General features: G+C 39.0%; 1 long non-coding RNA gene across 1 annotated transcript; it reads left to right on the forward strand.

Moving 5' to 3' along the window:
• Nucleotides 1-2,444: 2,444 nt before the first annotated feature.
• Nucleotides 2,445-8,265, forward strand: LOC108448089. The gene is made up of 3 exons (XR_001863876.1): nt 2,445-2,975; nt 7,813-7,900; nt 8,086-8,265. It is a non-coding gene; the product is annotated as an uncharacterized LOC108448089 (long non-coding RNA).
• The last annotated feature ends 2,889 nt before the right edge of the window (nt 8,266-11,154 follow it).

Below are 11,154 nucleotides of genomic sequence, written 5' to 3' on the forward strand. Positions count from 1 at the left end.
CTCCAGAACCTCTGACAACCATCAACCACAAACCCTTGAAATTCTTTTTTTTTTAATTTGATTTCTGTAAATTCACACAGCCCAGTGTTACATCTCATTAGAGGTTTTAAACCATTTTGAGCTTCTAGTTTTGTGGGGTTTTTTACAGTTGAAATGTGAATTATAACTTTAATATGTTCTTTTGTGTTACTTTAACTTAGTGTTAATTTTAGAATTATTTTATTGCAAAGAAAAATTAAAGATTATTAACTGAGTTCCCCATTTAGAGTAGCTGACTTTCCTTCTGGAGCAGAGGATCTAACAACAGTTTTATAATTTTTTATAAAAAACCCTACTTTCTTTCACTCTGTAAACTGATATTGTCACTAGTAGAAATACTGGCTGATAGCTCTGAATAGTAAATGTGCTGATTATCTATAAAGTCCCATGAAACATTGTCAGCAATCACTCCATAAGCTTTTCATCTATGTCTAATATTACAGTTATCCATGCAGGAAGGTCAGACCACATCTTGGAGTGTTTCGGGAATTCTGCTTCTCTAAAGGTATTGTTTCCATTAATTATTTTATCAGAACTGACCTTCTGTAGCTATTTCAGATGTTCCTTTCAGTCTGCCTGTCTGGATGTTCAAGTGAGTAGCTCTCTGAAAAGCAAGCATTGTTAGACTGTCAGAGGCTCTGTCTAAGAATGGACACTGCAAACCACGCTGAAGAAAATAGAAAGGCCCAACTGATTTCAGTGGGATGTGAGTTAGATCAGATTGAAACCAATAGTACCTTTGTGGCTTGAAGCAGATTTTTTTTTATATATTTGCTTTAATCTCCTTTGACTAAAACAAGCAAAAAAAATCCTTGAGGAATAAGCCAGTTTCTGTTGGCAGGTTATACTTGCACAAGCAAAACATGAAATGATGCCAAAACACTGTAGTGAAGTTTTATTTGAAGTGGACACCTGCCCACTGGGAGCTGGCTTGCAACCAACGATTCATTCCTCAGTTCAGTTCAATTCAAAAAGATTTAATTGGCATGAGAAGCTGTACAAATGTATCCAAAGGACCAAAGAGGAAGATCTTTCAGATATGCTTTAGACGATGAATCTGATCTACTTATCTGTGTTTAGAAGAGTTTGGTGTCCAACACACATTCAGCTACTGTTAGGTTAGTCCACCCCTCATCTGATATGAAGTTAACATATGTTTTTATCTGTACAGACTATGCAGATTTTTCCTTGCTTTGTGTGTATCCATATGAACAATTATGTTGTCATGAGTTTGATGCTTATTCCTAACTACTGACAGTATAAAAATTTCTTGCCGGTCACTGTGTTTTGGGCATTAAAATGGAAGCCACACTTTGTCTTCCCACAGTCACTTTGTTTGCAAGGACAGTAATGGATGGGTTCATCCTGTGGGTTTCCTTAATTGTTTGAGGAAGCCATAGTCCAAGTGAGTACATTAAGAAGAAGGCATTTGAAACAAGTGGCTCTGTTTCTTATGAAAATTTTTTTTGAGACAGGCAATCCTTTCCTAAAATATATGAATATCTAAATGCTAAAAAAGTTCTTCCCAAAGAAGATTAATCTCTGAAATACAAAACTAAAAATTTACAATTTTTTTAAAAAGTATTTTTTCTGAAGTAAACATCAATTGTGATGGCAAACCAGAATCTTTTTTTGACAAGGTAAAAATGCTGAAGCATCTTTTGAAATTCACAGTTCACATATGGCATAACGCAGCTGAAATTTCACTTCATTCTTCTCTTCGTACCAACAGTAATCTTGGAAGACTGTCCAGTAAACAAAACATGAATGTACCAGGAAAGAGCATTTACATCTAGGTATGCAGAATAGTTTCCTTAGACAACTATTTTCCCTTTTTCCACCTTTCCTGTGATTCCAGTACCTTCAGTAAAACTTCTTCAAACATAGTCAAGCACTTGCACTGTGGTACCTGCAAAGAGAACACCTTTTATTGCCCAACCTCAACCTTTTCATAGGTTTTGAAAACACCATCTCTGAAATATTTATCCCAGATATCTTAACTGACCTAAGAGTTCAAATGGATAATACAAGAAAGAATGCCTTGGAAATAGGAAAAAGCCAAATGTAGAAATCGCATTGGAACTAAATGCTAGAAGTGCACAATTGACTACTTGGCATTAGGACCAACCATGATGAGCCCTAAGAGATGCACTCTGAGATTTGCTGAGAGTCCCCAACATCTTTGTGCCCTGCCCACTGGGGCCTCCACACATGAAGCAGTGGCTGAAGCTTGAGCTGCCGGCTTGCAAAACGCAGGCTTCAGCGCAGGGCAGGGGAGAAGACAGAAAGGGGAGCCCTTGTTGTCTTCCCAAGAGGATGAACTCTGTGTGCCTATTCCTTTTCACTTCCGTGAATGTGTTTTGTAACTTTATTTTATGAAATTTTAAAGGCAGGATTTTGGTTGCTAAATCTTGTAAGGAAAGCCATGGTCCTTGTCTTTGTACTTGTGTTTATGTAATAGCTACACCAAGATAATTTCTTTTTGGCTGCAGCATCTCCTTTCCTGCATTTAAATAATTTTTGTGTCTGTTGTCACAGTGCCCATAGGCTTCAGTTCCACTCTACTCTGTGTACATAAATAAAACGGAAATCCTACCCCTACAGATTTAAAACTTCTACATTTGCAGCCCTTGAAACAGCTTCTGACTCATAAGCACAGCTGATAAACTGCAGAAAAAGGAAACTGTCCTTCAATCTGAGGTCATCTAAGTGACCACTGATACCACCCAAAACTGAATAGGAAATGAACTTTCACCAATACATATTTTAAAGTTCCTCTTTCCTAGGAAAACTAAAAATATGAAGGCTACTGTGGTCTTTATTTTTTTTCTTGAAGGGGAAAGAAAACAACTAAGCACACTGAGAGAAAGACACCCTAAAAGAGCCCTACTGTGCAACAGAGAGAAGACTGGAGCTCACATCTCTGCAAGCTTTTGGTGAGCATATTGAACATCCTTCCCTCTGTGATCATTGCTCTCAGGGTCTCTCTCACAGTGCAATTCTCAGCTAAAGCATCCTCCTGAGATAAGGAAGACTGGGAAATGCTGTGCTCCACAGCTTGCTGAGCCAGCACTTGGACCTGAACTTGGACTGATCTGCAATATGCCCTAGATCTGCAAAATCATCATGAGAAGTTCCACCAGAACAAGTAGTTCCTTCCCCAAGGAAAAGTTCTGTTTTGATACTCAAAGCTTTTTTTCAGTAAGAAAAAGAGAGGTTCATTAAAAACACTGAATAAATTTTACCCATTATTTCTGTTGCAGAACTGGCACTACCTAATATGTTTCTTGTGTTTTCTGCATAGGAAAGTATCTTACCTGTGGAGTCAGACCTGTTCATCTTCTGAGCAAGAGAAAATCTGTTTAACTGAGCTAAAAAATACAAGCCTAAGTAGTGTTAGACAGAGAGTGACTGGTTGAAATGAGCACAAGCGTGTAAATGCCACATCAAACAAAGCAAAATGCACAAGTACAGTAGGGTACAATGTTGTTAATTTGGAAACATTGAGACTTGAAAGAGACATCACAGGCTTGAAAGTTACCTTTCAGTGTGCTGGATGTGGAAACTCTCTGCTTTGATAGCATTCTGATAACAGCTCCTGCATCTACCTTAGTCAATACTGCAGAGAAAGGGCAGCTGTAAGATCTTATTGTATGCTGCTAAAGGGAATGCTGATGAGGCTCCTGAAGCAGCCTTCCTAGTTCCAACAGTTAAAAAATAAAGAAAACCTGTTCTATAAATAAGAAAAAAAAGAAAGAAAAGAAAAAAGTCAAACACAGGACTAACTTAACAACCTCCTATGATGAATTGTCAAAATACAGTTTCCCAAGGGGTCTACTTCATCTGATATCTAGTTCAGCTTTCTAAGAACTGGTTCTGTTATAAGAATCAATCTATGTGGTTGGTGGAAGGAAAAAAACAAAAAAACCAACACTGCTTTAACCAATTCTTGATAACCAATTGCTGGAAATTTCCTTCTTGCAGTAAGCTGTATTTAGTCTTATTCAGAAAGAAGCTAAGATTTAGATTCCACAGAACATCACTTAGAGCACCATGTGCTGGTCTTGTGTCCATATTCCACAGACACAGGTGTAATTTTCTGACTCCTCTTCGGAAAACCATCCCCCACCCCTCACCTCCATATACATTACAGTGATGTCTGTCTGCCTGCAGAGATCCTAAAAAATAGTTTCAAAGGGAATTGCTTGATCCTGTCACCTCAAAGGCTGTTCAGCCCTGAGGCTAATCCTCATCTCTCATCACCAGCAGAGAGCTCAGTGTGGGGTGGGACTGAGAAAGGACAACCAGCTCCCCAGTCAGAATCTCTGGGATTTCCTTTCCTGCCAGTGTGCTTCCCTAAGAAGAAAGAGAATAGAAAGGTCTCCAGCTACCACTTGTAGAATCATAAAATCATTTAGGAGGAAAAAGACCTTTAAGTTCCTGAAGCCCAACCATTAACTGAGTACTGCCAAATCCAGCACTAAACTATGTTCCTAACCACCACAACTCCTATATTTCTTTTAAACATCTGCAGGGATGGTGACTCTAGCACTTCCCTGGCAAGCCTGTTCCAAGCCTCTTCAGTGAAGAAATTTTTCCTAATATCCAAACTAAACCTCATTTGGCACAGCTTGAGTCTGTTTCCTCTTGTCCTATCACTTGTTACATGGGGGAAGAAAGAGTCTGACCCCCATCTCCCTCACCACAAGAAGTTTTAGAGAGCAATAAAAGGCCTCCCTTCAGTCTCCTTTCCTCCGGTTTAAACAACTCCAGCTCCCTCAGCCACTCCTTGTAATACTTGTGCTCCAGACCATTCCCCAGCTCCCTTGCCCTTCTCTGGACACATTCCAGCACCTCCATGTTTTTCCTGTAGGGGCCCAAAACTGAACACAGGATTGGAGGTGTGGCCTCACCAGTGCCAAGTACAGGGAGAAAATCACTGCCCTGGTCCCACTGGCCACACTATTGCTGACACAGGCCAGGACACCCTTGGCCTTCTTGCCCACCTGGAAACAGCTGGCTCTTGTTCAGCTGCTGTCAACCAGCACCCCAAGGTCCTTTTCCAACAAGCAGCTCCCCAGCCTGTAGTGCTGCATGGGGCTGTTGTGGTCACAGTGCAGGACCCAGAACCTCATCTGTTCTAGTATTTGATGCTAATATGGCCAGATTCCAACCACTTCCAACACAGCAGAACTGCATAATCTTATGATGAGGCATCACAGCTTCAGGACTAAACAGCCTTCTGAGAATACAGCTGCTGAACAAGGACTGGAGAAGCCAAAGGGAAGGCAAAATAACAACCTGCAGGTGTGTTCATCATCCTGTTTGTCTCTCTCAAGATCTCCTTCTGAACACACATGCTCATGCACTCAGGCAGACTAATTTTGCATTGGTCATAGACAGTGCTTTAATAAAAGATTATATTCATTATGTGAGCGTTATTACTTTGAGGATGCTTCATTTTATGCTCACCTTGAAAACTACTGGCAATCAGCCTGTCTCAGGTGGCTCTGTGCCAAGCCCAGCAGGTTGTTGGATTTATTGCCCACAATCACCACTTTTGTCCAGATTTATCATGCCTCATTGTGACCATTAGCACCCTTGATTATCTCTTCATCTTTACTGTTTTGAATCATGACTTTGATGCATAACATCTCCTCAAGCAAGGACATTTCCCCTTCGACAGCAATTCTGAATGGTACACAAACAACTGGAAATATCCCATCAGCTTTTTCAGGTGCAGAGAGTTTGTGACAAGGCTTTTATTTTTAAGAATATCAAGGATCTTTTTTTTCTGATGATTATTCAATTCTATCCAGTAGTCATCATGGTATGCCTGTGCAATCCAGATCCAGAACAACAGTCTTAAATAATAAACACTAAAGGGAACAGAAACTTATCTAGAAACCAAAGGACCTCTTAAATGATTCTTCAGACAAAAGTATTCTTCCTTATGATCACCTGTGCTTCATCAGACCTACTCAGAAATACCTGCAAACTTCCCTGCAATTGTCTATTAGCTTTCAAGTGAGCAACAGGAAAAAAAAAACTAACTCTGGTATACTGGTCAGTTTTTCTGACTGACACAAGGCTGTTGCAGTTTTCCCTTGTTCTTCCTTTCTTCCTAAATTCACCTTTTGTCTCTTGCTGCAGGCTACAAAACTGCTTGGAGCAAAGATTAGGTTGGTTTGGCCTGCATTTAGAAAACACCTATTAACAATTCATGCTAGACCACAATTATGCATCTAATGATAGTAGTATAGTGAACATTTCTTTAAAATGTACTTCAGAAATAAAGGAATTCTTTTAATGAGCTTGTTTTCTTCCCCAGTGGAGTATAATGTTACAGTAGGTAGCAAACTTCATGGGAAAAGCTCTGAGGGACTTAGTGCTCCTGCTTCTGCTGGCATTGATGACAAGTAAGGTGTTTTCTAAGATTCCTGCAGGACTTGTGTTTGAATATTTCTGACCTTGAGAAATGTGATTCAGAGCAATATTGTCCAGGAAAAAGCAAGTGGATAATTATGAATGTTCTTGCTTCTTGGGCCCAGAGTACAGAGGCAACAGGTGAACTCAATCACATTTCCTCAAACAGCTTATCCTCCTGCCTGGCACACCAAAAATCCCCAGACTTGTGGTTGCTGAACTAGCTGTGAGCACAGCTACATGGAGGCACAGTGCTCACAGAAGTAAGGCTCTGCAGACATCACAATTCCCACCACAGGATGCAGTGCTAGCACAGTGGGTACCAGCCCAGCAAATTCACCTCTGGCAAGATGAAAAACCATAAGAAATATCACAGTATGACATCTGAGGAACTTTACTTGCTTTCCTCTGCCAATTTTGACTGCTTACTCTTTGAGTTGTAGAATTCCCTGCCTCTCTCCTGCATCAGTGAGGGCTACAGGTTAAAAAATTCCACACTACCTCCAGCATACCAAATAATTGTATTGTCATTCTAAGCACCTCTTCTGCTTTTGTTCCATTCTTTCTTTCCCAGCCTGGCAGACTCTTAAGTATGTGCCTTCTCTATAACTATAAACAGTCCCACAGAAGGAGTCTGTAATGGCAATTGCCCTGTCAGATGGAATAAAGATTAAAACTGATAGATAAGAAGAGGTTCAAACAAAAACTGTAATAATGAGTCCACCCAGTAGCCTGTATTTTCTTAGCTTGCTTGCTACTTCGATCCTAACAGCCACCAGACCACCTGTTTTCTGTCACTGCAGCTCAGCTGTTGTTCACAAATTTCAAATGTTTGTGCCAGTAATTAAATTGTGCCAGCATAACACTATTAAATTTAGTTATTGCAGAAAGGAGCTAAAATAATTTATCAGATCTGAGTGGATCATCAGTGTGTTTTTGAATATAATGAAAATGAGAATTAGGTCAGCAGGAGGAAGAGGAGACATCAATTAAAAAATATATCTAAACTGGAGTCTCAAAAGCCATTAACATTGATTTCAATCCAGGACAAAGGGCCTGGCTGGCAAAAAACATTGAAGAATAATTAAAGAGGTTATTTGTTTTTTGGTTTTATTTTTCCTGTGGCTAGAATACAATAACAGAGCTTTAAGAAGTGGAAATAAAATAAGATGTAATCATTCCAGAGAGCTATAAAGGGTTTTGAGAAGCTGTTAATGCTACTGCTTTTGTTTGGTCTCCTTTCATATCTTTATTTGCATTTTTAAAGTTAATGTTTGCTTTTAATGGACAGGAATGCAGGACTGGAGCTGGAATTCATTTTACCCCTTTAATCTGTTCTTCTCACAGGCTCATCAATGCACTGAAGCATTGTGAGAGCTTCTGTTGCTGAAGATGACACAGTCAGACAGGTTCCTCACAGCTGAATCCTGTTCAGGTAAGGGTAGTAACACAGACTGCCTTGATTTCATTGTATTTTGGTGTTTGTAATATCCCTGCCATAAATAATGTAACTATTCTATTCTTGAGTCAAAAATGTGTCACTTCTGCGTCAGCCCAGTCATGTGGAGACTAGAGATGACAAAGATGATCTTCTTTCATTTTCCTGCTCTTTATTTTCAGGTCTGTATGGTCTGCTCTGAATGACCCAAACAGGACTGACTTTTCACTAAAGAATTACTCACAGAGCTGATATATGGCCATGAGAATTTTGTTGCAGACTGGATCCAAGTAGACCCTTGGCTCTGCCAGCAACAATTCTTCTGCTTCCATCTTTGAAGGATTTTCAAAATTGCAGCTACGTGACTACCAAGGTTAGTGATTTTTTTCAGTGTGGTGTGTGAATATGAGAAGTTACATGATCAAGAACTTAAGTAAAACTCAACCTCCATAAAAATGGGAAACTGTTATGTCTTCCTCCCTCACATACTCTTGAAGAGATGGCTATAATTCTGCTTTTGCATCTTTGGTAGACCTTTTCTGATTTAATTCAATGCACTAATCCTGCAGAAAACTCTCCAGACTCAAGGATTTCTCTTTCTTGTTAGTTAGCAAGGGGTTTGTTTTTTTCTTCAGTAATGAGTTGACCACTCACACAGCGGTCCAATAAGTGCCAAGCTTCCTTAAAGTGAGAAATGGGGGAGACAGGCAGTACAATCCAGGGCCTGGAGCAATCCCTAAGAAATAGCATCTATACCACCTGTCTTGTTTGTACCCTACTTTAAGAGCCATTCAGTGGTATTTGCTAGACTGTAATTCACAAGGAAGGAAGGTATGTTTAAATTCTTCTTAAATGTCTTGTGCTCAGGCTAGAAAAATAAAAACAAAGCAATTCTGTATGGGCTTGGTTGGCACATTATTAGCCCTAATTACACTAATTAATGTACAGCAGCTGTTCAGAGGCTGAGTATTCTGTTTTCTGCACAAGACAATACTTGAAAACCTTCTAGTGCGATACCAGGCACACAGGTTTGCTAGTTTATGTGTGCCAAATCAAGTTACCCATCAGAACCATAACAGCTTTCATTTCTGAAAAAGGCTATTTACTTCATTCAGACACAAATGTATTTTAAGGCATTACTAATGCTTATGTTGGAAATAGTTGTCAGAAAACTGACAACATCTTGATCAGAAATACTGTTGGTCTAAGACTTGAGAGCTGGCAGTCAAACATCTTCTGGGGATCACTTTACTTTCTTCCATTTTTTTTTTCCCCATTGGCTGTGACAAACCAAGCCAAACAGTATTTAAGGAACCCTGCAAAACTCATAGCTCTTGCCAGGTTATTGTCTGTAGGTATGAAAATTTGAGCTTGTTGTTATTTGGAGTCACTGTTCCTGGAGGTGTTTAAGTAAAGACTGGATGTGGCACTCAGTGCCATGGTCTAGTTGACAAGGTGGTGTTCAGTCATAGGTTGGACTCAATGATCTCAAAGGTATTTTCCAACCTAGTTAATTCTGTGATTCTGTGATTTATGTGTCTAATTATTTCATATGAGCTGTGTAGCTAAAAAATATGTATATCCTGAGATGCACATTCAGGTCATTTAAAAAAAAAAAAATTGATATGCAGTTGTAGTTTTGCAATACAAACATTCCCTGACATTTGCCTGGTGAATACATTTGCACCTTTATAGTGGCTAAAACATTTCTGTACATGCAGGAATTCTGCATCAGATGGCCACTCTATCAAGTTGGATTTAAAAAGTATTGAAAAAAAATCACCTACGATATTAGTTATTTTTTCTGATATTTTTTTCTTTTCTTTCTTAGATAAAATCAACTGATATCATTACTGTCTTCATTAAATTGCAGGTCAGTCAGTGATACACTGCATGTCACTGTTAGATATTGTTGGCAAACAAAATTAATTGTCCAAAATATGGACAATTGCAGCATGAACAGAAGCAGGCAGAAAATAGGGCTACAGATCTTGAAGAAAATACCACACTTTGGCCATCATTCCAAAAATTAATTTTACTGGAGTATGACTACCATTATTAGCAAAATTACTTGACAAATAGATGGCCCAGAAATTACTGTTTTACCATTTTAGCTAAAATCTCATTAACCTCTTTTACAAAACAAAGAAGTATTTTGGTGCAGATCATATCCACCTAATATCATGGGGGCTTCTGCAGATCAGCTGGAATTCAGATCATTTTGTTTACTGGCATCTGCTTTCAGCACATTTTGGCATGATTCCTTATCTTGCATTTACACTGGTCTGAGAAGGACACATGAGTGATCTCTGAAACCTCTGGAAGAAAACAAATATGTTGATTAGTTAGACTTGTTTTGTTCTGCTGTCTGAAATTTTGGGAAGATCAAGGGAGTATTTTATTTACAATTTCCTAAGTCTGTAATAGAATTTTTTCTCTTTTGATCAAAATCAGAGGCTTAATTTAAAGCCAGCTGCTTTAATACTAATGACTTTTATAGAGCACCAAGCTGGCCCACAAACCAGCTCTCGGAGAAGTCATTCTATTTCTGAAGGTATTTGGTTAATTCACTTTTAAACTCTCTACAAGCTGTTCTTTTGCACAGAAATTATTTCATGTGGAACTTGGGAGTAAGTCTGGAATGAAAGAAGTGACACAGGAATATTTGCCCTTCACTACTTCTGGGGAAAAAAAGTCTTATAAGGCCTCAGGCTCAAAGCTACACCCTTTGATCACAGGACTAAAATATCATTCAGTTTTCAGATATAACCCCATCATAACCTTTAGAACCAAGGTCAAATCAAATGTTCAACAGTCAGTGTTAAAAGACAAGAAGCAGTTTTAGGGATCATGAGTAGTCAGGGCTGGAAAATGAAACTGAAAAACTTCTAAAATTCCCTGATTTTACACAGGCAGAACCTAGCATTGAACCAAGCATTGAACATTGAGGATCCCAACCATGTTTGTGAGCACAAGCCGCATGTGTATAGCTAAATTTGTCTGTTCAACATGTGTTGCTCTTAAAAGTGCAGATGCTAAAATGAAGCCATTTCTAAAACATTTTCAGAATATCAATTTATTGTTGGCTAGAAAGGGTTTCTCATAGAGGAACCGCTGGTAGGGGTAGGTCAGAGGCACAGCCAGTGTAGCAAGGGAATTTCAAAAGCCATACCAGATGAGTGGACTTCAAGATCTGAGGAGAATTTATTACCATTTGAACATATACCTATGTAAATTGCACCCATACTTAA

This window comes from Corvus brachyrhynchos, unplaced genomic scaffold, assembly GCF_000691975.1.
Source record: "Corvus brachyrhynchos isolate BGI_N302 unplaced genomic scaffold, ASM69197v1 scaffold27, whole genome shotgun sequence".
In the NCBI taxonomy this organism is placed as follows: Eukaryota; Metazoa; Chordata; class Aves; order Passeriformes; family Corvidae; genus Corvus; species Corvus brachyrhynchos.